Source organism: Leptonychotes weddellii, chromosome X, assembly GCF_054177405.1.
Source record: "Leptonychotes weddellii isolate Sample4059 chromosome X, ASM5417740v2, whole genome shotgun sequence".
Lineage (NCBI taxonomy): Eukaryota > Metazoa > Chordata > Mammalia > Carnivora > Phocidae > Leptonychotes > Leptonychotes weddellii.
Window position 1 is genome coordinate 101133495 of NC_138385.1, and position 23547 is coordinate 101157041.

Below are 23547 nucleotides of genomic sequence, written 5' to 3' on the forward strand. Positions count from 1 at the left end.
CCTCCCAGATTCATGCAGCCTTAGAAACCACACTGATATTTTTTTCCCCCTAAATCCCCAGCAAATACCTTGCTCCCCTCAGCTAAGCATTTCCATGTCCAAATGGTACAAGCAATATTTTTCATTAGATGAGAAGACAAGTTCCTGCTTCAAGTTCTTGGTTTCCTATGAGGTAAATCCTAAACTTGTCTGATTTATTTTAGCAATTCTTGACATAAAAACTCAAGAAGCTGGGCTGTATTTTACATCACCACAGAACAGGAGATTTGCCTGAAAGAGTCCCTTTGTGGCTTTAAGCTACTTATGTTACCTCATGCAACAGAATTTAGATTTTTTACCTCCAAAGCAGAATTCTAGTTTGTTTGGTTGCCTTTCTCGTGAGTCTGACATTAATGGCCAGAATGGACAGAACTGATGGATGCATACACGCTCTAATTGGGACTCTAATTATGAAGCTGGATCTTGTTTGGGGAGTGTAATTATGATGCGAAATCATATTCCCTGTTGTCAAAGCTGCTACTGGAAGCTGATCCTCCAAGGCCCCCAGTCTGTCTCCAAGGGGTGAATTCGGGGACAGAACACCCGGTTACCTCCTGTTTACTACCTGAAACCACCAACAATGCAGAGAGAGAGGAAATTCCAAAGTCCAGGTTTCACCTTCCATGCTCAGAGACTTGCAAATACAGAGCATTTTTGAGCAGATGTGTTATTTAACACGTCTCCCTCAAAAGAGCCAGAGAGTCTTGAAAGATATCTAACTCCGCATCAAAGACTCACTCGCGGTATAATTTCTTTCAGAGAAAACTGGACAAGACCCCATGGATGCGCCTTTGGATTCCAGGCACCAAGACCCCACGGGCACAACTGTTCCTCTTCCTGCACCCTCCCCCCCCATGGTTAGAACAGGACAGGGGGCTGCGCTCAGAACTGCCAGGCTCTGCCCGCTCACCCCACCCTCCCCCCCCCGGCGGCCAGGGGCCTTGAAGAGTCCTTGCTGTGTGGCTGGATCACAGAGTATTCCAGGGGACAAGGCGAGCAGGCCCACAGATGACATTGTCACCAGGACCCGAGCTCATTCCTCCTGTTCAGTCGTGTGAAGAAGCCTCGTCAGGCAGCGTGAGAGAGAGCAGGTTCCCAAGCGGGAAGTCTGAGTCAGTGCACAAAGCCGTGAAGCGTACATACCAGAAACGCCACCCTGCACCTCTGTAAACTGGGATTATCCAAAACTCCCCTCCTGACGGGCAGACTGTTGGAATCTGCAGACCCCTGGCAGAGAAACATGAAAGAAAAAGTCCACCAAAGTCAATTCTAGCCTCTGCCTGGCTTTTGACCTCATCGCTTGAATATGCTCCTACATACCAAGACTGCAGCGGCCTTGACCTTTCACGGAACACTGCACATAGAGCGCTGTTGTATCTACATGCTCATTTTATTAAAGACAAAGAATTTTTAACTGGACTTCTTCGCTTGGCCTGTAAAAACGTCTAATGGCCATGGGCACGCGTCATGCATGGCTGGGTGGCCACCTGGGAGTAGCGGGGCGGTGGGGGGGGGTTACCTGGGAGAGGAAAGGCACGGTGGGATGAGAAGGTGTGGGGAATGAACACTACTCTGGGTTGAACTGTGTCTTCTCCAAAAGAGAGTCTGCAAGTCCCAACCCCCTGCAGAATGAGATCTTATTTAGCAATGCGGTCATGGCAGATGGAATTCATCAAGATGAGGTCAGACGGAGTGGGGTGTGCCCCTGATCCATACCACTGCTGTGAAAAGAGACACACGGAGAAGGCAGAGGATGGAGGGATGGTTCTGCAAGTCCGGGAATGCCCAGGGTTCCTGGCAGCCACACGGGAAGCCAGGAAAGAAAAGGAAGGATCCTCTCCCCTACAGCCCTCATTCAGAGGGTGGGTGGTCCTGGAGATACCTTGACATCAGACTTCGGGTCTCCGGAAGCGAGAGAATAAATCTCTGCTGTTCTAAGTCACGCAATGTGCGGTGCACTTTGTTAAGGTAGTCCTGGGAAACGAACACAACCACGAACCGTGAGCTTGGCTCTTACTCTCCCGCCAAATCTGCTGGGAGGCAAAGTGCCTCTGATTGGCTTTGGTCCTATGTTTGACCTCGGCTGTTCCCCACTCAGAAAGATGCCCCAGCTCAACGGCACTGACATGTGCCTCCACCTTTCCCTTCGTGTCTGGAGACGCACCTGGGGTTCAGGAAGGACTGGAGAGAGAGGACATAGCACATTTCAAACTACAGATTTGGTATCTTAGGGGTTACAAAACGTCCACAAATGTACACATATAGCTGTGTTTTATGTTACTGGGATCCAAATATGTGTCCATCTATGCATTTTTAGCTTTTGTAAAGCAGTGCGATTTTTATTACATTTATAAAAACCACTAGATAATTATTCTAAAAACAAAGATGGTGCTGTGGGTTTCAGATCAGTAAGAGCCACTAGAACTACAGCTTAGCCTGGCCCCAGGGTCTGTGACATCAAACCACAGAACGGATGAGAAACCATTACTATAATGAGCTCTTTCTCCAGTCCCAGTAATGAGTCCGCTTGAAGAATTAATTAGAAATTCTGAAATGGCTTCCCTTAAAGGAGAAAGATTGGTTTGTCTAGAAGAACAGTCAGAAGCGCAAATCTGTATACACACTTATTCACCTGCTTTTATTCTCACCGTTCAGGATGGCTGAAAAGCAAAGGAATCCTCATTTACTTGGAGATCTCTCCAGTGTATCACTCAACAACTCATGCAGCGAGCCTCCTCGTTTACAGCGACTGGTAGGCATGTCAACGTGCATAATGATAAACGTTCCAGTATCTAATCAAGAACTACGTTTGCCTTTAGAACCTCTAGTTTTACAGTTCCACACGCAGCCAACCGGGACCGATTATTAGAAACTGTAAGAGATGAGGGGTGCCTGGCTGGCTCCGTAGTGGAGCGTGTGACTCTTGATCTCGAGGTTGTGAGTTCAAGCCCCACGTTGGGTACAGACATTACCTAAAAATAAAATGTTTAAGAAAAAAAAAATGTAAGAGAAATTAAATCACTTAAAATCCTCACATTTGTAAAAGGAAAAAAATGTGACCAATTATCATTAAATAGCAGATACCTGTAAGAACTGAAATGAGTTTGTATACGAGAAAAAGAGAAATTGCAGTCAACTCTACCCAATACTTGGCATCCATTTAGTGTGAAAGAAGTCACCTTTTGACTATCTAGTTCATCAGCTACCATTTAAAAATATACTGACATTCAACTTCAGAGCGATAAATTCAAAGGACATGAGCCCCGCATCCAGGACCAGTCACTACTCTTGATTCTGTTTCACCACAAAGCTCTGTGACCCAGGAATTCTCAGATCAAGAGGAAGGGCTTGTGAGAGAGACAACGCACTGGTCAAAATCACTCAGCTTGCTCAGAGAACTAGCGGCAAGACAAGGGGATATTCAAACGCCCCCGGAGTAGAATAAAAGAAGAAGAGAAACTCGAAGATGTATCCAGAATTTGTACTTCATGGTTATGAATATTCTTCACAGCCTTGAAGTCACCTAACTTAGCTCAGCACTGGTATGAGGCATTCTCCTCTGGATAAAATTCCACTCTGGAAAGGTCCAGCAGATACATCAATGCTGTCCTGAAGCTTCTGTCACCCTCTCGAGCAGAATCAGACCCTTCGCTCTGCTCGCACAACAGTCAGGGGCCTGGCCATGTTCAGGCCTGTCCTATCCAAACCTATCCCACAAAAAATTAAGTTTCATTGACTGGTATCACCTTCCGTGCATGATACACAGGAGATACTCACCAAGTGTTGGCTGCACGGAATTAAAATCAGATGTAATATTATGTTAACACTATAGGAAAAAACATGGCTTTCCATGGATCTAAGCCCAACACCGACAGGCTTCTGGGCCTCTTGGGTTTTACGAGTCAATTAAGTACTTGTCAACAAACATTTCCAACCGGGGTGAGAAATGGTCATCAACATCACCCAAGTGGAGAGGAGAGTATCCTTCTGTTACAAAGGAATGATACCATTCTCTGTGGTACTTTTTCTAAGCTGCTAGATCTCCACCATAGGTAGTTAAAAGCAAATGAAATCCTAGTGAGCTTTGCTGCTCCAACTCCGAGAGATACAGCAGGGCCCGACACGGATTTCCCATCACGGATTGTGGTTTCACGCGTCCATCGACAGCAGAGAGTTTCAGATTGAACTGGGGTATCTCCCTCTCCCCTGCGCTTCTGTGGGGTACGTATATGATCACCAGTCCCGGAGAGATGAGCGCCTCTTCATTTTATGGATTCCCCCATAAAGGAAGTTTCAGTAATACCCCGAGAAGGCCAGGGCTCGTGATCTTTACATAAAAGAGACCGCTTCCTGTAGCTGCTTGCACACTCCAGTTCCAAAGGGACGCTGGTCGTCTTGCATTGTTCTCCAAGGAGCAGGTATAGGACAACTGGTCCTCGTATGCTAGTTCTTCTGCCGCGTTAACACAAAATCAGCTCTTAGCAACTAGAGGACGGTACGAAAGCACACCATTTTTTAGTAACAGCTACTGCTTTCCTGTGAACCCAAGAGGGTTGATGCCTCTCCCTCGCCCAGCAGGTAGCCCCAGTGGGAAAAGGAAATAGGAACGAGGTCCGTGCCAAGGCTCATTCACGTTTTCTACAGGAAGACCGCCTGGCAGTAAAGCGCACTCCTCCTGGAGACTCACATCCAGCTCTGGCCCCATAAAACCGCAGGTTATTTGTCCACAGCGTCCAATCTCTTCCACCTCTAACGTCTGGGGGTGCGTGCACAGCACCCAGCTTGTGCTACTGCTAGGTCTCAAAGGATGACGACGAAGAGAACCAAAAACCTCATTTCCTCGTGTTCCAATATACAACATGTTTTATTTTCTAATCAAGATCTTGCTGGTCAACCGCATATTTTTGTCTTAAAAAATTTTCTTTGTTTTTGAGGGCAGGGGAGGGGAGGAGGCAATCTCAAGCAGACTCCACCCCGAGGCTCGATCTTATGACCCTGGGATCCTGACCTGAGCCAAAACCAGGAGTCGGACGCTCAACCGACTGAGCCACCCAGGCGTCCCTCGATCCCATATTCTTATCTGTGAGGAAAATCTGTAACATATTCATGGGCAGGCTTGAGTTTTGGGGAGACTTACAACCAAAAATAAATTCCGAATTACAAACAAGTCACTCAATCCATCGCACCGGGAGTGGTCATATGGTCAGAACCACACAAGGAAGTGAGGAGAGGCGAAAGCCGAGAGCAGAGACTTCTGAGAGAACACTTCTGAAAATCGAGCAAAGTCCCCATAAAAACTCAAAGATCCATGGCTCACAACCTCAGACATGGGAATCCACCTGCTCTCCTGCGTCTGGGACCCTCTTCTGCCTGCTCACTGCGGTGACCCCAGGGCGCTCAGAAAGACCCTCGGCAGTTGTGCCAAACCCGAGAAGGAAATAGAACGCACGGTGTTACGGTTGAATTACGTGCCCCCAAAAAGGTATGTGGAAAGCCGAACCCCCAGGACCTCACAACGTCACTTGATCCGGACATGGGGTCTTTGCAGAAGGAATCAAGGTAAGTAAAGAGCGATATTCCTTTTCCTCTCCACTGCCATCAACTGAGGAGCTGCCACACAAATCCTGGGTACCCTTCATGGACTAAAAGACATGGAAAGGCTAGAACCAGCGTCTTAGTTTCACAGGGCGACCATAACAAAGGGACACAAGCTGGGACGCCTAACAGAAATGTATCCCGTCACATTCTGGAGTCCGCAAGTCGGAGACCAAGCTGTCGGCAGGGTGGGCGCCCTCGGAGGGCGAGGGAGGGAGAATCTGCTGCAGGCCTTCTTCACCCGTGGATGGCTGTCTCCGTGCTCACGTGCACCTGGGTCCAAAGGTCCTCTTTTTATAAAGACCGGTCATATTGGATCAGGGCCCACGCCAATGACCTCACTAACTTGATTCCTTCTGTAAGACCCTATCTCCAAACAAGGTGACATTCTGAGGTGCTGGCAGCTGGGACTCCAACATATTTTTGGGATGTGGGGGGAGACACAGTTCAGTCCATACCAAACAGAGACACAGACTATTTGATTTATAAAGCCCTATTAGTGGCGATTATTAATAACACACACAGAGAAGGAGAACACTGTTTAGAGACAGGATTAGGGCTGCCTTATAATTCCTTCCCCGGGCTTGCTCTTCAGAAAAACCTCTGAGCCTGCACCTCTGGGAACCAGGCTATGCCAAGGGCTATCCCCGCCACACAAGTCCCGAAGGACACATTTGACTCGAGGACTGCTCGATCGAAACATTTTCCATAAATGTTGGGCATATCATGCATTTCTTTCTTTTAAAAACCGCATTCTGTCAGTGTCTGTGGCTTTGGCATTTAGAATATATTGTGGCCAGTGGGCAGCTGAGTATGTGTGTGGGCTGGAGGACCATGAGAGTGGGCATTCCCCGTTGTTCCCAATTAATATCTTTGGGAGGAAAAATGCTCACAGAATTTCATAAAGAAAATGAAAGGCAAAGAATTCCACAGGGCCATTAGCAACGTCAGTGGTGGAGGCCCTTGGTCCTCTGAAAAGATAATTGAACTCACATTCTAAAATAATGCCTAAAGTCCAAGTCTTTGAAAGGATGATGTGCCTTCCCTTCCTACAGACACTGAGTCTTAGCTTGTTTTTCCCTGAATCTCCTATCCACTTAGGTCTCAGCTCTCCTCCATAACAATTAGTCTCATATGACTTTTTCCTTATGAATATTTGAGAACCAATGTCAAAAATTTATAGCCTCCACCCAATTATTTATAACGAGGTACTTTGGCCCCGATTACGGTTTACAGGAAACCGCTGGGCCATGGGCTTCACGGTCCTGCGGCTTACTGCTAAATCTTCCCCAAAGGGGTTGGGGGGGTGGGGATTGCATGAAGACATGCGATCATTACATCAGCTCTCTCTACCTGCGTGGATGTCTGCACGTGTTGCTTTACGTGAGAGCAAAGATGGCCACAGGACCACTTGGGGCACGGCACAGAATAGGACACGTCTCGGAGAGAACCACCTATCTGTACCTGGACTTACAGCAGGCAAGTTCTGTGCTGGGAAAAGTTTTTCAATGCCTTCTCATTCTTCCGCACGTCTCATGCACACATAGTTCACATATCCACCAGACTCCGTGAACGACTTGAAAGCAACATCTAAAATAACAGAAACTCTACCCCAGCCAGAGGACTCCTCGATCCAAACGTGTGCATCTCCAGAGAGCACGACTGAACCCCGGGGCTGTGTCAGCGGGTGGTGCTCTGGGTGAGCGAGGACGGAGAACCTCAGGGTTCGACTTCTGCCCCCCTGCCCTGCCAGTTTCTAGGAGCCACCTACACATCCCTGAACTCCAGAGGCCAGGACGAGAGGGAAGGGCATTCAACAGGTGATCTCAGAGCCTCAGAGTTTACCACAGTGGTTCCCCACCAGGGCAATTATGCAGCCAGAGGATGTTCGGCACGGTCTGCAAACATTTTGGGTTGTCACAGTAGAGGGGGATAGGTGCCCCTGGCCTCTACTGGGGGAATAATTATCTGTGATGGGGCCGTCCTGTCCACTGCAGAGTGTTGAGCAGCATCCCTGGGCTCTACCCACTAGATGCCAGAAGCATTCTCCCTGGTCCACTTCTAACAAAAATCTCTTCAGAGACTGCCAAACATGCCCTAGAGGGCTAAATCCACCCTGGTTGAGAACTCAGTCTAGGCGAATGGCTGATTTCCTTGACCCCGTTTGTTTTTAAAGATTTATTTATTTGAGAGAAAGGGTGAGAGTGTAGTGGGGGAGAAGCAGAAAGAGAGGAAGGGAAAGGGGCAGACTCCACACTCAGCACAGAGCCCGACGTAGGGCTTGATCTCACAACCCCAAGATCATGACCTGAGCCAAAAATCAAGAGTCAGACGCTCAACTGACTGCGCCACCCAGGAAGCCCATGACCCCTTGTTTTCTACGGATACTCAGATTTAGAGGGTCAGCTTGTCTAACGATTATAAAAATTTGTCTTCCCTACTAGTCACAAACAACTTGAGAGAAGGAGCCACAGAGACCATGTCTAGTTCAGTGTTTTAAAGTATTTTGGGCGGGGAGGCGCCTGGGTGGCTCAGTTGGTTAAGCGACTGCCTTCAGCTCAGGTCATGATCCCGAGGGTCCCGGGATCGAGTCCTGCATCGGGCTCCCTGCTCAGCGGGAAGTCTGCTTCTCCTTCTCCCTGTGCTGCTCACTCGCTCTGCCAAATAAATGAATAAAAATCTTTTTTTAAAAAAGTGTTTTTTTTAAGACTTCATATCTATATTGTTCAGTGATGAAGCCACACAATTGCCTGCAATATTCTCCCACATTAACTAATGCAACAGTTTGCTCCCTTCCATGGGCTACAGAGTCTGTGATTCTGTTTAAAAAATAATTGACTTCATCCAGCGCAGGTCAATGGTGAAGGTCACAAAATCTAGACAGGAAAAAACCCCACACATGCAGGGTTTCTGCATATTTGATTTTTAGCTCTCCTCAAGTTTAAGAGAATGGCTCCATGTAAACAATTTAAAAATTAAAACGAGATTACTTCAAACTTCAGGGACCACATCTCCAACACGTACTGCGTGATTTGCTGGTGTATTCTTTCAAACGCGGCGTAGGACGTCCTCAGTTGTGTGCTGGCCACTGGCACGCCTGGGCCACTGTTGCCGAATCTCGGCTGTGAAAATCTGGTGCCACTGGAAACGCATGCTGGTGAGCGACCCACTGGGGGGCTGCTGCCCATACAAGGAAAAATAACCTCAATTTGTAAGCTGTGCTCGTTTGCTCCGAGGGCTTTCAATTCTTAAAACGCCCTCGGGATTCAAGTCATGATTAAGAATTCTCTTTCAGGAGCGCCTGGGTGGCTCAGTCGTTAAGCGTCTGCCTTCGGCTCAGGTCATGATCCCAGGGTCCTGGGATCAAGCCCCACGTCGGGCTCCCTGCTCGGCAGGAAGCCTGCTTCTCCCTCTCCCACTCCCCCTGCTTGTGTTCCTGCTCTTTCTGTGTCTCTCTCTGTCAAATAAATAAATAAAATCTTTAAAAAAAAAGAAAAAAAAAGAATTCTCTTTCATCTCCAACTCCCTATTCCTAAAAGCCAGCAAGATCGTGAACAGGACACCTAACTTGTCGTCATGAGGAGCGATGCAATCAGGGACTCTATTAAGGGAATTATTTATTATGTGAACCCTCTAAATTGAAAAACTGAAACAAGATTAACATTTGGACAAGAAAGTATTTACACTTCAAACGTGAAATGATGAGTTCCCTGTTATCAGCACAGTTGTTAAGCACCACGCTGTCATCAAATGGAATCCGCACGTAAACACGCTGACTTCACCGTGTTATTGGCGGAACAAACCATTACCACTGGAGCTACTGGGTCACTTTCCAGCCCGACAGGGCCTTGGGCGAGCCGCATGTGTGACCGAGTCAGGCCGGGCTGAGAATCATCTGTATGTCGCGGGGCGGAGGGGAGAGCCCGGCTCACAGTCGGGAGACCTTGCCAACGGCGTGTGCGCGAAGCCCCCTCACCATTCAGGGGGCTCCCAAAGTGATTCTGAGTCTTGCTCCAAAGCATAATTTCTACAGCCTCCTTCTGCAAATACAAAGGTGAGAAGAGAAAACAACTCAGAGGTGAGAGACGGAGCAAAGGGAGGGAATTCACCCGACCCTTGGTTCTGTTTGGTTTTGATGTGTATACATAGCTTACAATCACCAGACGGATTTGATTGGATGGTAACTTTGCTCTGGAAACCTTTGAGGCCAGGACCCTGCCATTCTGGTAGCTGACACTGTGGTCAGAAAAAAGTGAAAGTTTTGAAGCCTCTTGGATTACTACTTAGAGGGTCAGCTCTCAGACGGACTAAATGCAAAATGAGGGCATTTGAAGGGATGGGGGAAAGCCTGGCAGGAGGCCGGTAGATGTTAATAATTGGACACAGGAAAATAAAATCAGCCCAGCAAGCACAACTTAGTGATTCTGAGGAAAGATCTTTTCTGTCCTAAATCAGGATGCGGGCTGATGAAAATGCTTAAAACAACAATTCAGTATACCAGCATCCTATCTTCCTTGAAGTATTTGGCTCCAAAACAGTGCATTCTGCTGGAAGCTCTTCACTCACAGAAGACCAATCCAAGGATCCCTCAAGGCGGAAATCTATTTCTCCTGGATTCTTAAGACATTAGCTTCCAAAAAGATCTGCCCCTACCTACACACTCACCACAGAGATGGCTATGGATGAATTCCTCTAAATCCCAGAAAGAGTAAATCAGAACAGACAGAGCAGCTTCAATAGGGAATATTTTCATAGAGAAATTTCCCTAAGAATAAGTACTAAGAGTACAACACTATCAAATCACTGCCCTTTTATCCTCTTAGGAATCCTGAAAACTAAAATGCACTATTCTCTGCCTAAAAATATGTCCACACACCACTATGTTCCTTTTAAAACAAAGATGCCTAGAGCTGGTTATTACCCCATCTCATGCACCGATGTAAAAAATTGTTGGAAGGTGTTTCCTTGGAATCTCAAACAGGTTCCTGCTGGGAGAGCGCCCTGTTTCACAAACATCATCTAATTCACTCTGCTGCTTGCATGCCCCTAATCTGGGATGCACAGAAAGAGCACCTTTTGGAAAGCCATATTCTAAGAAATACACTTCTTGAATAACTGTACACAATGGCCCCTCAAGTCCTATTATGGGCTGTTTTTTTTGTTTTTTTTTTTTAGAGAGAGAGCATGCACACATGTGGGGGGGGGGGGGAGGAGGGAGCAGAGGGAGAGGGAGAGAGAGAATCCCAGACAGACTCCACACTCAGCGCAGAGCCCCCAGTGGGGCACGATCTCACGGCCCTGAGCCAAACCAAGAGCGGGAAGCTCAACCAACTGAGCTCATACCAAGCGCCCCCCACCTTCTGCATCCTGTTTTAAAGATTTTTTTTTATTATTCATTTGAGACACAGAGATAGAGAGAGAAAGAGAGAGAGAAAGCATGAGCAGGGAGAGAGGCAGAGGGAGAGGGAGAAGCAGGCTCCTCGCTGAGCCAGGAGCCCGATGTGGGGCTCGATCCCAGTACCCTGGGATCATGACCTGAGTCGAAGGCAGACGCTTAACCATCTGAGCCACCCAGGGGACCCGTTCTGCATCCTGTTTTAAAGACCACTTCCCCCCGGGGCGTCTGGGTGGCTCAGCTGTTAAGCGACTGCCTTCGGCTCAGGTCATGATCCCGGGGTCCAGGGATCGAGCCCCACATCAGGCTCCCAGCTCGGCGGGAAGCCTGCTTCTCCCTCTCCCACTCCCCCTGCTTGTGTTCCCTCTCTCGCTGTCTCTCTCTGTCAAATAAATAAAATCTTAAAAAAAACACCATTTCCCGCTGATCCCCGCCCAGTAACATCCCAACTTGGGAGCAGTTTCTGCTCTGTGGGGGCAAGGCCAGCCCAGGGGTTGGTGGGAAATTCCTCGAAGGAAGCCAAGGTGATGGAAGAGCTCCATGCCACCAGCCTACATCCTCCTCAGAGTGTGGAAGGGCACTGTGTATGGAGGCTTGGGGGGGGGGGTGCTCCAGGTATGAGCTCCAGGTGGGGTGTGGGCATGGGAGAAGGGGAAACAATGATGGAAGGGGGGTAGCTGGGAGATGAGGCAGGGGAGGGAGATGGGGGTAGGGCAGAAGATGGGCCCGGGAGAGGGTGGGCTTGGGGAAGGGGCTGGGTACTGGATGCAGGAGGGGAGGGAGGCGAGTGTGAGGTGGGGAATGGGTGCCGGCAGGGAAGGACAGGCGAGGGGACAAAGGAAGCCAAGCCTCTAAGCCTGGATACCCAGGGCTCACCCCCAGGCGAGCCTTTCCTATGGTCCCCTGCAGAGTCTTAGACCTCTCCCCACCAGATCTCTCAATCTCAGTGGCAGGTCAAGCTTATCTGGGGTGGTCTTCTTCCGTTCCAGAAGGAGAGCATGAGTAGCCAATACCCATTCCGTCCCTTCTTCCAACGGACTGGATATTTTATCAGCACAGCTCATGTGAACAGGTGCTGGAGACGGTTTTCGATGCACCTAGCGGAGGCCATCATGCTAAGCCGTGAGTGCACACTCCCCAGCCCACGGAGAGATCCCCGGGCCTCACAGAGGTTTGTCACTTGGATGTCAGTTAGTAAGCAAGACTGAGGACTGTGCCAAGACAGGGAGAGGGACTGGCTCTCCTTAGGTCTGTAATAAACCTCCATTTGTCCCTGTGAGTCCTATTTCGTCACCATGTAAAGTGTGAAAATGTGCCCCATTTGCTACAACACAGAGCACAGAAAAATCATAGCCTCCTCTTTCCTCACCTCATGCCCATGCACCCTAATTTTCTAGCAATATATAAACATGAAGATGGGGTGGCTACAGATCCCCTAAACCAAAAAGATGCCCATCCACCTCTCACCACAGACTCATGCATTTATTTTCCCCTCAAGGACAGATTTATGTTGATTGCATGAGACAATTTCCAGAGAACGAGAAAAATCGTCCTTGGAAATCAGTTACAAACGGTGGCAGGGAATCACTCTTAAATTCATCTTTTTTCATGGAGGGGGAGTTCTCATGCAAAAGAGCAACATGGGTTTAAAAGGCGTTGGATAAGATATACAGAGACAGCATGAACCCCTTTTTCCTGAAATTAAGAAGTACTAATTCCTTGAGAAGAAAAGGTAATGACAGATACAGGGAGGAGGACGTCGTTGAGCTAAGTACCCGCTGAAGCTAACAAACTCACATCAGGAGCCAGCTCCAGCAGAGTCAGCTAGCCCGTATCCAGGGCCCACCACCAAGCCTGGCTTGTAGTGCAAGTTCAGTGAATGCTGGCTGAATGAATGAATGAATGCCTCTACTTGGTCTGACTCAGCCAGACAGGAGCAATTCCATTACCAGAACTTCATACTTTGATTTCAGAGAGAGACTGTGTGTGTGTGTGTGTGCGGGGGGGCAGGGGGTGAGGGTGTCAGAGGGAGAGAGAGAGAATCTCAAGCAGAGTCCACACTGAGCACAGAGCCTAAAGACATGGGGCTCGATTCCAGGACCTGAGATCATGACCTGAGCCTAAATTGAGAGTCAGATGCTCAACCGACTGACCCACCCAGGCGCACCCCCATTACCAGAATTTCAAAGAGATGATGTACCACATCCCCCCATCAACCTGTTCAGAGGTTAGGCGTGCAAACAATCAACCTATGCAGAAACTTAGGAAACGTCTTTCCCATGAAGCACAAGACAACACGTAAACTGGACAGACCCCTGAGCACTGTGTCCGCCCCCCACCCCCAGACCCCAACGTGGGGGCAGTGTACCAACCGTTCTTCTAAATGCTATGTGGCCATAGGGTGGCATCTTAGCCACATCAATGAGTAGAATTTTGATTTGAGCTGTAACGCAGACAGACCTTGAAAACGTTATGCTCTGGGAGACACACCAGACAAGACCAGAAGGACAAATACTGCAGGATTTCACTTAGATGAGGGACCTCGAATAGGCAAGTTCATGGAGACAGAAGATAGAGGTTACGCGGGCTGTGGAGAGGGAGACACTGTAAGAGTGACCTACTGCACAGTGGGTACAGTTTCCTAGGGAGGATGATGGAGCAGTTTTAGGTAGAAATAGCTGATTGCACAAGAAAATGAATGGACTTGAATGCCACCGAACTACACGTTTATGGATAATTCAAATGACATTATGGGCGCCTGGGTGGCTCAGTCGGTTACGCGTCTGCCTTCGGCTCAAGTCATGATCCCCGAGTCCTGGGATCGAGTCCCACATCAGGCTCCCTGCTCAGCAGGGAGTCTGCTTCTCCCTCTGCCCTTCACCCCACTTGTGCTCTCTCTCACTCTCTCTCAAATAAATCAAATCTTTAAAAAAATAAAATGACATTACGTATATTTTACCGCATAGAGAATACATGACTGACATGAAGGTTTTTATCATTATTTAGTCGCTTCTTCGATCTGCTATAGAATGAATGGCCCACAGCTTAAGATTTCTCTATCAGCAACCCAAAAGAGGTGAGAAGTCCCAGCTACAGAAAGTCCCCATTATGCCACAAGGAGTTGTGACAGGACATTGCTTCTTTAAATGCCATTTAGTAAAGTGCTGGGCAAAAAGAGCTCAACAACTCAGGCAGTAAACCAAGCGGGCACAAGGAAATAAATGAAGGAAGGAGGAGGGTCGAGAGCAGGCGGTAATAATAAACGTCAAGAAGTCCAAGATTATTAAGTCAAAGGAAGAAATAAAAGAAACTGGAGTCCGCAATGAGGAAAAAAACTGCATCAACAGATAAAAATTTAAAGACATTTAAGGGAATAAACAGTTAAAAAACACACTTGTCTCATGAAAAATTTATTTTCTATTCCTATAGAAAATAGTTTAGATTTCCAAAATAACATCAAAGCTCTTCTTCTGGTGAGCAAGTGGCTTTGTTTTAGTCATTAATAAACGAGCGGGCAGATTCCCAGCGCCTGACCCCGGGGCACTTTCCCGTGTCCCACCTACACCGAAGGACCCATTTCCCAGACATGCCCCAGGAGGTCACGCTGTCCTCTTCATGGAAGATGCCTTCCTCTGGACTCCAGAAACCTCCTCATCAGTCACAGCCTCACTCCGCTGTCCCCCCTGACCTCCGGCAGGCAGGTGCAGCCCCACAGACCCATCCTCACCATGTAGGAGGATGCTCAAGCAGGGGTCCTTCCTGCACAGCAGAAGGGGCAGCCTGGCTTCCGATCCGGGCACTCTACACTCTCTAAGCCGTTTGATGATCAGCTGCTCTGGGCACTGCCTGCCCCCTCACCCCCACTTAATTGCAACCCAAACAAAGTAAGCAGTGAGTAAATCATCCTTGAATGACTCCTTTTCAGAATAACAAAGATTTATTTTTAAAGTATTTAAATATGTCAACACTAAGAGACAGCTTAAATCAGCTGGGAAGAGGGAAAGCAGTCAATTGGGACATAGAGCATCGCATCTGAGGAAAGACACACAGCAGACCAAGCAATTCAACGATGCCTTCTGCATTATAAAATGATGACACAAGATAGCATCACCAATCGGCCCAGTGTTTGCAGCATGGGGGGCAGGTACTGTGCTGAGCGCTTTCCACGGAGATCTGCATTTAATGCCGATATTAGGGGAAAGAGAGAGAATTCTTTGACAGAGCACAAAAATGAGGCTTAAAACTTGGATGGAGCTTCTGCTCAAGGGCACATGGAGCAAGGAGTCCCCAGTAGCAGAGTCCCAGCCAGGACAGCAGACCCCAGGTTGGACCCACTCCAGCCTCCGCCATCTGTCCCGGGTCTTCTGTGCTGGGTCACTGCCGGCCCTGACCCAGCTTTTCCACCACTCCCCTCCTCACAATCCCCCAACACACACACACACACAAACACACACACACACACACACACACACCCCATCATGACTTAGGGATAGCCGCTGAGTCACTCACACACACACACAAAATCATGACTTAGGGATAGTCGCTGAGTCTCTGGGGGAGGCACAGCCCCTGTGTCCTGCGGGATGTGCCAACCCACAGTCAAACAACTCCATCCTCTCTCTGGTTTCTTTCAGATTTCTAAGAACGGGAAAGAGAGGCCCCTTCCAGCGAGGCTGAAGACAAGACTACAGATCAAACAGGATGGTACACAGCAGTGATTTAAAACCTAGATTCACAATACCCCTCAAATAGCCCTACTCATAAAAAGCAAAGCAAAAAAAAAAAGAAAGAAAAAAAGGAAAACAAGAAAAATCTTTTAAGACTCAAATGTGTTTAAAAGATGTTGTGTTTTGAACATGAGTGGCCTTTCTTCCAAGAAGAGTAAAATAATACAACAAATTTTTCTTAAAAAACAAGTCAATGTTCAGAATTCCAATGCGAAACTAGTCCTACCGACACAGCATTTTGCTTAAACTAAGGTCTCAGTTGCTACCGTCACGTGAAGAGAACATTTTGATGCACATTCTTTAGCAAGAAACAGAACTGCACAAAGTTATGGCGATACCAACCAAAGCTTTAGTCATATAAAAACATGTCTAAAATGATTCTTTAAAACAAAAAACTCTTTTATTTTGAAATAGGTCTAGATTTACAAAAAGTTGCGGAAATAATACAACATTCCCATATACCCTTCCCCCGGCTTCCCGTCATGTTCGTATCGGACATAAACACGGCAATGATCCAGAGGATCAACACGCACATGATACGATGAAGCAAACGACATTTTGTCCCTAATATGCTCTGGAGTCCTTCCTTTCCTTGTCAGATCCAGACACTTTGGACAAGTGCAAGAAGTTATTTTGTAGAATGCACCTCAGTTTGGGGTTGTCCAATTCCTCTCTTGATTAGATGCATTTTGGGCAGGAAGACCACAGAAGTGACAGTGTGCCCTTCTCTGGGCAACACGGTGTCCCGTGCCTTGTTCCTGGCAAGGTTAAGCCCCATAACGTGGCTGCAGGGCTGCGAGCTGCTGGGTTTCTTCCCCATCAATCACCACCCTTGTCCCTTTAGTAACTGGTAAATATCTTCGGAGAGATACTTTAAGAAATGCATTCTGATTGCTGTGTGTCAATAAAGTTAGAAATTCAGTGCAGCTGAAAGGATACTCCTGTAAGGAAAGAGCAGTTGCTTTAGGATGAAGTAGTGGGATAGGCAACAGGCCAGGACAAAGTCAGACCCCAATGCTGAGCAGTGTGCAATGACAGGCACCGCATTTCAGAATAACCGAAAATCTTTTCATGTAAAGATCTCAACATGCTGACTGCAAAAAATGTCTCAAAAGAACATACACACAGAGCCAAAGTTTATTCTTTTGCAGAAAAGTGAGGTCCCAGGAGGTGGGAAGAAGAGATACTCTAAGCTCATGCTAGGGTTAGCTAGTGATTCTTCAGTGTTACGGATACAAAACTTAACATACGGCTCACAGTGTATAGTTCAAATGGCTAGCACACTTGTATCCTTTTCCAAAGGAAAAACTCCCAGCAAGCATTTTTAAATGCCATTTTTAAAAAGAACTCTTGAGTTCAATCATGGATGAGGAGTTAAACAAGAGCATAGAGGATACTTAAAATGTCAAGGGATGTGTGTGTGAGCAAAAGTCCAGGCAGCTCACCAGGCAGAAAGAGAACCCCAACAACTCATTCCCAGTGGACCATTTTGGTCTACTTGCCAATGATCCAAAGGATGTGCCTCATCATGGCTTAATTTGGGGTAATTTTTATCCTGACCGTAACAAAAGTTCTATTTCAAAATGATACTATAAATATAACTAAGTTGATGGCTAAATTCACTGCCAATAAACACGACCAATAAAAAAAATGATTTCTTATAAACCTAAAACTGCTTTTAAAAAAATAAAGTGTATTATTAAAAAAAAAAAAAAATGTTATAATGAAAAGTAGAGGAAAAAATCCACATGACCTGAAGTTATGAACAAACACATTCTAGATCCATCATTAAGACCTAGGAGCACTAACCCAGCAGATTCATTTATCTGCAATCATCAGTTAGCAATCACGATGGAAGAAAAGTTAAGTATCAAGCCACAGAAAGGCCCCGTCTCATGTTCTTGCTGGGCGGTGTATAAATGAGAAGAATGGCTGAGGTTAGCATATTTAAACCAAGAAATGCACTAAAGACATACTTAGGTGAAGTCTTAAAATATACGTAAAACACTCATTTAAAAATAGTACAGTAGTTCCCCCTTATCTGCAAGAATACATTGCAAGACCCCCGGTGGGTGCCTGAAACTGCAGAGAGTCCTAAGCCCTGTAGATACAACATGATTTGTGCTGTATGTATAGATCAGACAGAGTAAGAGGTTCACAACGATAATTTATAAAGAACAATTATAAGAATATACTGCAGGGGCGCCTGGGTGGCTCAGTCGTTAAGCGTCTGCCTTCGGCTCAGGTCATTATCCCAGGGTCCTGGGATTGAGCCCCGCATCAGGCTCCCTGCTGAGCAGGGAGCCTGCTTCTCCTTCTCCCTCTGTCTACCACTCTGCCTACTTGTGCTCTCTCTCTGTCAAATAAATAAATAAAATCTTTAAAAAAAAAAAAAGAATACACTGCAATAAAACTTAGGGGAATAGGCTCTCTCTCCCTCTCTCAAAATACTTTATTGTATTATACTCCTCCTTCTCGTGATGGTGAGAGGTGACAAAATGCCCATGGTGACACGAGCTGAGGTGGATGACACAACACCAGCCTACTACTGACCTTCCGACCTACTACTGTCAGACCATCTGCATCCAGACCACAGCTGACCACGGGTAAGTGGAAAGCAAAATCGTGGATTGGGGTGGGAGGTGGGGGGAAGGCTACTTTATTTTTTAAGCAGCAACAACTTTTTTTTTTTTTAAGATTTTATTTATTTATTTGACAGAGACACAGCAAGAGAGGGAACACAAGCAGGGGGAGTGGGAGAGGGAGAAGCAGGCTCCCTGAGGAGCAGGGAGCCTGATGCGGGGCTCGATCCCAGGACCCTGGGATCTTGACCTGAGATGAAGGCAGACGCTTAAGGACTGAGCCATCCAGGCGCCCCCAGCAACAACTTTCTTAAGTAAATATAAAGGAGTGGCTATCCAGCCTTACTAAAACACAAAATCACCTAGTACGTAGTTTAGGTTTTAAAAATTCAAGCAAACATTTTATGAACCTGCGCTGTAAACCGTGACCAGTTTCCTTGGATTTGGAGCCAACCCGGCCCCGTTGCTCCCAAGAGGTATGACCCTGAGAAAATACACTCACTTCCCTCGCAGGCATGGGGTGGCGGGTAAAAGCACCTCTTCAAAGGGAACCCTTTGTATGACAAAGCTACCATGCCCCAGCAGAGATTTCTGGGAGCTGATGTCAACGAGGAACAACTCAGTGCCAGCGGATCAGGGGAGCAAACACATTGACTGCAGTGGGCTGAACCGTGTCCCCTGAAAACTCTGATGGAGGCTTTAACCCCCAGGACTTGCAAATGTGACCACAGATGGAAATCGGGGTCTTTTGCAGATGGAATCAAAATAAGGTGAGGTCATCCTGGATCAGGGTGGGCCCTAAATCCAACGATTACCGTCTCTGAAAAGAAAAAAGAGTTTTGGAGACAGATGCATGGAAGAAGGCCACAGGAGGCCAGAAGCAGAGCCTGGATGATGCGGCCATTAGCCAAGAACACCTGAAGCCACTGAAAGTGGGGAGAGGGGCACGGAAGAGATTCGTCCTCAGAGCCTCCAGAAGGAACCAACCTTTCCAACACTTGATTTTGGACTTCTGACTTTCTGAGCTGTGAGAGAATAAATTCCATTGTTCTAAGCCATTCAGTTTGTGGTTATTTGTTACAGTGGCCAGAGGAAACTCATACAGGATAATAATGGTATCATGGTGTGTGTGTGTAAATGTATTTACATGGTATATATGTTATACCATGTATTACATAGTGTGTGCGCACACACACATCTTACATATTAAACATATATATCGGGACGCCTGGGTGGCTCAGTCGGTTAAGCGTCTGCCTTCGGCTCAGGTCATGATCCCGGGGTCCTGGGATCGAGCCCCGCATCAGACTCCCTGCTCTGCGGGGAGCCTGCTTCTCCCTCTGCCTCTGCTTCTCTCTCTCTGTCTCTCATGAATAAATGAATAAAATCTTAAAAAAAAAAATATATCGTATATACACACCATATAATACATATATATTACATACATGTGTGTAAAAATCCTTCTATATCAGAGGCATATCCTGATATATTGATGGGTGACAATGATGTGGTGTCTGAGATTTGCTTTAAGTTACCCTAATAACAATAACAAAATACTAAGGGACAGATGTTGACAGTGGCTGAAACACGAGTGACAGGTACATGGGAATATATGAAATATTCTATACGCTTCAAGTATGTTTGACAGGTTCCACATCAACAAGCCAAGAGTGTATCCGTCGGGGACTAGCAGGCAAGTATGTAAACTACATACGCAGCATTTGTCCCAATCTTTAAGCAATGCAATCAACTCTAATATCTAATTTTATTCACTACCCTCTTTGAAAGAGAAACAACAAAAGCACAGGAACCCCATTCACTGAAGCTGGCGAGCAACCATCCAGCCGTTTCTTGAAATAAATCTTACTTTCACAAAGCTGCCCTCCCTCCAGGCTTGTTCAGATGAAGACCCCCACTAGGGTGAAGAACATACACCCACATCTGTATGAAAATAAGGGACTCGTACACGCAGTGTGCCGACAGCACCTGAACGGAAAGGAGGGGATCCACAAGCTGAAAATACCACCCTTTGCTAAGGTGACCACTTCAGGAATGCGGCTCCCAATGGGATGCAGCAGCAGGCTGCCTGCCAGAAAGCGACGGGCTTACAGCTCTCATTAACGTAACGCAGGCCAAGGCCAACGACAGGACCGTAACATGGGCGATCCCGCTGAAAGCTACTATGAGCACAGCTTCAGTCGCGGACTGGGTGGTTCTGAAGCAATAATGCAGGCTGTGTCTGCACGGGCGGTCAGCTTTGCAACACTGCATCTGTCCCAGGGAAGCTGCAGCCATTTGCTGCATGGCCTCCAACCCCAAGGATGCTGCGGGAAACGGTTAGCTGCATTCCTGTAAAGATGCTGAACGTTCCGGATACATTGATTCAGCAAAGGCCGGGCCTGATTCTCCTAATCCCTCCTCAGGGAACATTCTGCTCCAGCTTCACCTAAACTGCCCTGGAAAGAAATGAAATCAGAGGGGCAGCTTTGAGTCCGCAGCCTTCAGGAGAAACCTCGGCAGGATCTAAATGGACAAGGGAATGAGAAACAGGACTCAGCTGGGCTGGGAGGTCCGCTTCCACCAGCAATGCAGAATCTGATTCACTCCACATGCAGAAGGTTTCCTTGGATGTGACCCTCACATTTCCACTTCCTTTCAGAATTCGGAGACCTGCACATCTGGACGGGGCAGGGACTTGGCCCTCTCTAACAAGACAGTCTTTTGGCGGAGAATCCATCCTGCAGCGCTGAGCAAATGAAAAGCACCGCACAGCACGGCTTCTCCGCCCAGCACCACTGACGTGCAGGGTGGGATTCCTCTCTGTGGTGGGGCGTCTTGGGCACAGCAGGGTGCCGAGCAGCCTCCTTGGTCTGCACCCACTAGATGCCAGCAGCACCTCCCAATTTGGACAATCAAAAATATCTTTGGACACTGCCAAGTGTTGTCTGGGGGGGGAGGGGGGGAGGGGGCGGCAAAATCCCCTTTCCACGAAAACCAGAGTCCTAGAAAGTGCCTTACTGGAGAGCCCAATCCCTGACATGTTCTGGGGCAAAGCGTGAACTCTGCCTCCTTTCGATTTAACCTGGTGGTCAAGAAATGGTAGAACCAATCATCATCACCAAAGAGACCAAGAGAAAAGAACTGTGGATATGTAAGTTGAATCAGACTCCCTCAGATGGCCTTCCGGAAGGTAAAGAAAAAAAATTCTTTTGAATAATTACCATGTCGGGCCTCACAGGAAAGAGGTCTTTAAAATTTTAACTTGACTGTGTTGCAATTTCTAGGCACTCAAGATGGATGGTGCAATCATTTTTCCAGCAGCAAGGAGAACCGTAGCACCACCAAAAACGACAGTGCTTTGAGGACGGACTGGATTCTAACGTACATCAGAGCCAGCTCCCAGCCTGGCTCGCTCTATCTTCTCGAATCCAGGTAAAGATTCCCTGAGCTACGGGGCGCCTGGGTGGCTCAGCTGGTTAAGCGACTGCCTTCAGCTCAGGTCATGATCCTGGAGTCCCGGGATCGAGTCCCGCATCGGGCTCCCTGCTCGGCGGGGAGTCTGCTTCTCCCTCTGACCCTCCCCCCTCTCCTGCTCTCTATCTCATTCTCTCTCTCAAATAAATAAATAAAATCTTTAAAAAAAAAAAGATTCCCTGAGCTACGTCTGTCTTTGCGTGTTCGGCACCTGACTTTCTCGCAGACGCCCCCGTGCTCCTGCTCGGCTCTCCTTCGGGGGGAAGAACAGAGCGGGGCACCACGCTGCAACGAACAGGCGCACGTGCAGGGAGAACGCCCAGTTGTAGCCGGGCCTCCATCCCCAAGCCGCCCACGCCTCATCCACGTCAATGCGCACTTCCGTCTCCCACGGGGCTCGCTGGGAACCAAGAATCTCCCCCACGATGGCCACGCAGGGATCCCCACATCCAACCCGCCGGATCCAGAATCCCCACACGTTGAGGGCACCGTGGGCTGTGTAACGGGACAACCACCTCCAGTGATCCGCTTCCCCCCTCAGTCCCTCCCAGGGCCTTGCAGGAGGGCAGGCTTCCGAATCCTGTCTCAGCTCACACGTGCAAGCAGAGAGCCAATCTAGTTATTCTCGCCCCCAATGCCAATTCCGTCAAGAAGCGTTCACGCACGAAATGGGAAGGCCGGTCCGTCAGAGAGGTACAGTCAACAACCTGGAAGCAGTGCTTGATGACTGCTACTCCCCGCACCACCCCCACCCCAGTCAGGGGCAAAAAGTTCCCGTGGTAACCAAACTGAAGGTCAGTGCTGGTGAGGACGCCTTCGAGTGGGTTTCCCAGAGCACTGAGGGTGGGCACCTAGGTGGCCCATTTCAGATCTGTTACAGCCTCTTGCATCACGTTGTTGTCGAGATGGATCCTGTTACAACAAGACGCTTCAATTCTCTGCAGAAAAGGACTTTCTGACACTCCCTCCCCCCTGCATGTGGTTTTACTTCCATGGTTAGCACACAGAGTAATTTACACATTCACAAATATTTAGGGGAAAAAAAAAAAAACCACAATAAACTGCCTGGAACCATAACATAATGCCTGCGAGTCTTTGCTTCAAGGAATTTTACATTAAATAAGATCCAAAATCCCCGTGGGGCTTCGGGTTTGCCAGAGAGCTTATTTCTCTGAATGATTTCCATTTAATTCCTTGGATAACGGTCTTCAGAAGTTGCTGACGCATCTCTGGTTTTTGCAAATAGGATAAAAATCATTTTCAGAGAATAGAAGCATCATGGATTCACTTTTTTTTTTTAATCATCAATATTTTCTGTTTGGCAAGCCACCCGAGCTTCCTCAGGATGATAGATGCTGCAACCATTTGCAGGATCCCGAAAAGAAACGGCCAATTCAAGTCCCATTATGCCGGGCACGGTCTCCCTGCCAAAGCCGCCCCCTGCATCCCATCACAGGCGACCCATTTGTACTCGGGCACAGGACGGCACTTGTGTGAACTGCAGCATGTCAGCCCACGTTGCCCCGCCAACAGAGCCCCGTTTCAGCCCTCCATCTCTGGGGCTTCCCTCCTGCCTGCCCCAGCTCGGCGACGACGAATTTTCAATTGCAACGCTTAAACACGTATATGTTACTAATTACGATACCGACAATTCGGGTTTCTCCGCGTCGGGGGAACCTCTAGCCACAGCACTTTGGTTTGGGGGGCAGGGCCTTGAGGACCCGGGGAGTGGGGG

General features: G+C 47.8%; 1 protein-coding gene across 4 annotated transcripts in view; it reads right to left on the reverse strand.

Annotated features, from left to right (window-relative positions):
* TBL1X (transducin beta like 1 X-linked) overlaps positions 1 to 23547 on the reverse strand; it is a 208543-nt gene that overhangs the window by 95727 nt on the left and 89269 nt on the right. Inside the window, exon 3 of one of the 4 annotated variants that reach the window (XM_081809202.1) lies at positions 9611 to 9674. The exons of the other annotated variants lie outside the window; for them this stretch is intronic. The gene's annotated coding sequence lies outside the window, so the exon portion shown is untranslated. The remainder of the gene's footprint in view (positions 1 to 9610; positions 9675 to 23547) is intronic. 4 annotated transcript variants of the gene reach the window in all.